This window comes from Leptonychotes weddellii, chromosome 2, assembly GCF_054177405.1.
Source record: "Leptonychotes weddellii isolate Sample4059 chromosome 2, ASM5417740v2, whole genome shotgun sequence".
NCBI lineage: Eukaryota > Metazoa > Chordata > Mammalia > Carnivora > Phocidae > Leptonychotes > Leptonychotes weddellii.
This window is the reverse complement of record NC_138370.1, coordinates 123098394-123103425: the sequence shown is the minus strand read 5'-3', so window position 1 is coordinate 123103425 and position 5032 is coordinate 123098394. Positions and strand designations below refer to the sequence as shown.

At 41.4% G+C, this 5032-nt stretch overlaps 1 long non-coding RNA gene and 1 pseudogene across 3 annotated transcripts in view; both read right to left on the bottom strand.

Annotated features, from left to right (window-relative positions):
- Positions 1 to 582: 582 nt before the first annotated feature.
- The window catches only part of LOC145720279 (uncharacterized), a 17746-nt gene continuing 13296 nt past the window's right edge, over positions 583 to 5032 (bottom strand). For 2 of the 3 annotated variants that reach the window (XR_014143185.1, XR_014143187.1), the window contains one exon: positions 583 to 809. This is a non-coding gene — a long non-coding RNA (uncharacterized LOC145720279). Of the gene's footprint in view, positions 810 to 1883; positions 2067 to 5032 lie in introns of all 3 variants that reach the window. The other variant, XR_014143186.1, reaches the window with a different exon arrangement.
- The window catches only part of LOC115943216 (centrosomal protein 15 pseudogene), a 6207-nt pseudogene continuing 4407 nt past the window's right edge, over positions 3233 to 5032 (bottom strand).

Sequence of the window (5032 nt, the reverse complement as noted above, 5' to 3'; positions counted from 1 at the left end):
CTAAGAAAAGTAGTGGTGGTGGGGGGGGGTGTCTCTTTCCATTGCAGCACTGGGGAAAATTTATTTATCTTTTCTATTTATTTTTACCCTTCCCCCAGCACCTGTGAAGCGGCACCTACCCTCCCAGAGGTTAATTTGACTAAACAGCCTCAGAGGCAGGAGTAGAATCCAAGGGAAGGAACGGCAGGTGAGCTTAGGAGAAAGCAGATGGCTGCAGACAGGAGAGCCAGGCAGCCCGGGGGGTGGAGCGAGCCCGTAGAGGCTTGCTTGCCCCAGGTGTTTGCACTAGCCCTCCATCTCAGCTGTCTTCTATCAGTAACTGCCTCGTAAGAAGCAGACACAGCTTCTGACAAAGATAACTCATTGCTAATTCAAGTAAGATTTTAAAGCAATATGACAACGATCATGACCATAAAAATGCTGGGTGAAGGTAAAGCCCTTGCTAAGAAAGGACACGTGTCCTATAAGTGGGCCATCATTTCAGTAATAAAGGAGAGACCATGACCGAAACCTAGATAATTATCTTTGATGACATAACTACTCCATTTAATGACCTTACCAATATTTGTCCCTTCTTCCAGACATTTCTCAAATTTATTTTAATGAAGGTTAATTAAAATTGCCCCAAAGAACACTGTAAAAATGATATGTCTTGTTTGCCATCTATGGTAATATTAGAAGCAAAAAGAAAGTTTTTCTCTGGATCTTGAGAAAAAAGAAGGAAAGTCTTGGATACCAGCAGTATCAGACATGGTGAACTTCTGAGAATGAGATGGAACTCCTTCCCGTATGTCCTGAAGTTTGCCCTCCTGGAAAATAAAAGCAAGTGTCATGCAGAAGATAGAGAACTTTTTTTTTTTTTAAAGATTTTATTTATTTATTTGAGAGAGAGAATGAGATAGATCATGAGGGTCAGAGGGAGAAGCAGACTCCCCGCCGAGCAGGGAGCCCGATGTGGGACTCTATCCCGGGACTCCGGGATCATGACCTGAGCCGAAAGCAGGCGCTTAACCGACTGAGCCACCCAGGCGCCCCGATAGAGAACTTTTTATTGCGTTAAATGTGTGCCTTACTCCTGACACTGTAGAAAAACGGAGAAACCAAGCACAGAGAGATCCAACCATGAGATTATTTCTGCAGTGCTTGGAAGAGTTCCCAGAACTTGGTAGGTTCTTAATATTTGTTGAAAGCTAAATGTCAAACCTTTGACTAAAGTGGGAGGAATTTAGGGGTGCTAGTTAAGGGAGGAGGAAGCTTTTTTGTCATGATCATCTCGTACTTGATGTCAGTGTTCGAGGGCACTTTCTATACAGCTGTCCTCATCCAATGTGCTTTCAATAAGCAATCCTGTACAGAGAGCTCTTGGGTAGAGTACAGCTAGATTTGAGCTCTAATTCTGTGTGAACTCTATGAGAGCAAGCCACGGGTTTTACTTGTTTCTATACCCTAGAAAGTAGTACAGTGGTACATAGGAGACGCTCATAAATGCTGATGGGGGATTTTGCTAAACCTTTCTATTGAGAACATTCACATTTAATGACATTTTGAGAGAGGGAGAGAAGGAAGCAGAGAGTGGCAAGAGGGAGGTTGGAGAGAGATTGATTTGGGGAAAGAAATTCTATTTTCAAAACATCAAATCTGTCAAATCAGCTTTAATAGTCTTAGTTTTCAGGGCGCCAGGGTGGCTCAGTCAGTTAAGCATCTGCCTTCGACTAAGGTCATGATCTTGGGGTCCTGGGATCGAGCCCTGCATCAAGGTCGCCGCTCAGCAGCGAGTCTGCTTCTCTATCTGCCTCTGTGATCTCTCTTGTTTTGCTCTCTCAAATAAATAAATAAAATCTTTGGGAAAAAAATAGTCTTAGTTTTCTGGGAATGGACCGTACCGCATATCTTCTCAGGGATCTGCCTTCTCTGGGTGGCTCAGTCGTTAAGCATCTGCCTTGGGCTCAGGTCATGATCCCAGGGTCCTGGGATCGAGCCCCACATCGGGCTCCCTGCTCCGTGGGTAGCCTGCTTCTCCCTCTCCACTCCCCCTGCTTGTATTCCCTCTTTCGCCGTGTCTCTCTCTGTCAAATAAATAAAATCTTTTAAAAAAAAATTCTGAAATGCTTATGAGAGGATGGATAAAACGTATGTGGGCCACTCCACCAAAAGAGACATTACCTGACCACAGTGTAGGAACCTCTGAATCGGATGATATTTTCTCGGGTATTGGCAAACTTGTCTGTATGTGGTTAAGTTTCTGGTGTGAAAATGCACAGGATGATTAAAGAGATGATTTTATTCCAGCTAGTGCAAGGGAAAAATGCTCACTCATGAAGGAGGAATGAATGTCTCAAAGAAAAAAAGAGGGTCTGGGGTTTTGTTGAGGAAGGTAAAGGAGAGTCCTGAAAGGAGGTGGTGAAGACAGGCCTTATCTCTGCTGGGCAGGGGGTCCTTTGAGGCTAGCTGGAACACAAGAAGGTCGGGAGGTATCTCAGCTGCTTTCTGGGAGCAGAGGGCTCAGATAAAGTTCAACAATGTCAGTGGACTCTGAAGCCCACTCCTGTTTGAATCCTGCTTCGCTTACTCAGTAGCTGTGTGACCTTAGGCCAATTATTTAACCTCTGTGTGTCTCAGTCTCTTCATGTATAGAATGGAAATAATAAATAGGACTTGCCTCACGGAGATGTTTTAAGGATGAAATGAGATGAAGTGTATATAAAGTGCCTGCCACTGGATGTGCTCTGTAAATGTTATTACCATTCTGAAGCATTCTGTGTAGAACAGAAATTAGGTTTCCAAGGAGGGACAAAACTTGCTAGTGCTCTCGTATCAGACTTTACAAAAGGCAAGAAGTCTCACTCAGATAAGACAAGTCGTTTTTATGCCTCCCTAAAAAGCTGACACACAGAAATGCTTAATATGCACAAAATGAAATAACTTAGAACTTTCTTTTAAAATGCTAAATTATAAATTCAATGAGACAGTAGTTAAAATCCTTGTGTATGTATATGTAAGTAGGTTTCATTTATATACAATGGACTACTGGGATTTATTTAAATGAATAGTTTTAAATGATGCCCCATCATTTCATTTTAGGGAATGTTAGTCTTTCTTTAAAATTGTCTTGTGGCTGATTTAAATAGTAAAATTAAGATAAATTTCACTTTAGGGAAATAGTTTTTCTTTTTCTTACTTATTTATTTATGTATTTATTTGTTTTTAGCAACATATTTAATAAACAGCCCACCTTTCAATATTAGCTCTTAACACATCCATGGGTTTGGCAGAAAGCAAATTCATGACCTCGAAGTAGTAGTAGGTCTCAAAGTGATAACCAGAGACTTGTCAGCAGATTCTCCTCTCTTCACTGTCATTGAGGAGGTAATGGGACAATATGAACATGTTCGATTCTTATGTTCCTGAAATGACCTGCATATTCTTTAATATTCAGCTGTACCAAACAGGTTTTTTTTTTTTTTTGAAAGAGTATATGAGGAAGTTATCACTGCGCCCCCTTTTGAGTGGTATTTTCTGCTTTATTTCCATTTTCAACACTGATAGGATATGGTGCTCTTCCTAAAAGAAACTGTTCCCATTTGGGAATATATTCTTCTATTGATACCCAGTAAAGAGTCTCAAGAGAAACCATCTCTGGTGGTGGAATTGGGTGAATCCGGGTCTGTAGAGACTTTGCTGTTGTTTCTATATCCTTTAAAAGACTAAGGTTCCTTATAAAAGAAGTCTTAGCTGCTTGCATCTAACATGCCTTTTCCTCGTTTTCATCTACAGATTGACTCTCCATTTGTTGAAGTAATGTTGATCTTTGTGAGACTATTTCCTCATGTCTTTTAGAAAGGCGAATCTCTTGAGCAGAGAAGGAAGTCACCTTTATTCAAAGCTGCCTTGTAAGCTTTCTTGACTGAAGAGCCTGCACCAGTACAGATAAAGATCAAGTGAAGTGCGTGCTTCGAAGGCTCAGAGCCTGATGGCAAATCTTCTGGTTGGGTGAAAAAGCCGAAGGTGACTGTCCCACTGTCACCGCTGTGCTCGGACCTCTTCTGTAAAGGCGCTGCTCCTGTCAGGGCAATCGTTTTTATTATTATTATTATTTTAGTTTATTTAATTAACATTTAATGTATTATTTGTTTCAGGGGTACAGGTCTGTGATTCATCAGTCTCACACAATTCACAGTGCTCACCATAGCACATACCCTCCCCAATGTCCATCACCCAGCCACCCTATCCCTCCCAGCCCCCTCCACTCCAGCAACCCTCAGTTTGTTTCCTGAGATTAAGTCTCTTATGGTTTGTCTTCCTCTCTGGTTTCCTCTTGTTTCATTTTTGCTTCCCTTCCCCTATGATCCTCTGTCTTGTTTCTCAAATTCCTCATATCAGTGAGATCATATGATAATTGTCTTTCTCTGATTGACTTATTTCGCTTAGCATAATACCCTCTAGTTCCATCCACGTCATTGCAAATGGCAAGATTTCATTTTTTGATGGCTGCATAATATTCCATTGTGTGTATCTATATCTATATCTATATCTATATCTATATCTATCTATATCTCACATCTTCTTTATCCATTCATCTGTTGATGGACATCTAGGCTCTTTCTATAGTTTGGCTACTGTGGACATTGCTGCTATAAACATTGGGCTGCAGGTGCCCCTTCAGATCACTACATTTGTACCGTTGGGGTAAATGCCCAGTAGTGCAATTGCTGGGTTGTAGGGTAAATCTATTTTCAACTTTCTGAGGAATATCCATACTGTTTTCCAGAGTGGCTGCACCAGCTTGCATTCCTACCAACAGTGTAGGAGGGTTTCCCTTTCTCCATATCCTTGCCAACATCTGTCGTTTCCTGACTTGTTAATTTTAGCCATTCTGACTGGTGTGAGGTGGTATCTCATTGAGGTTTTGATTTGGATTTCCCTGATGCCGAGCGATGTTGAGCACTTTTTCATGTGTCTGTTGGCCATTTGGATGTCTTCTTTGCAGAAATGTCTGTTCATGTCTTCTGCCCATTTCTTGATTGGATCATTT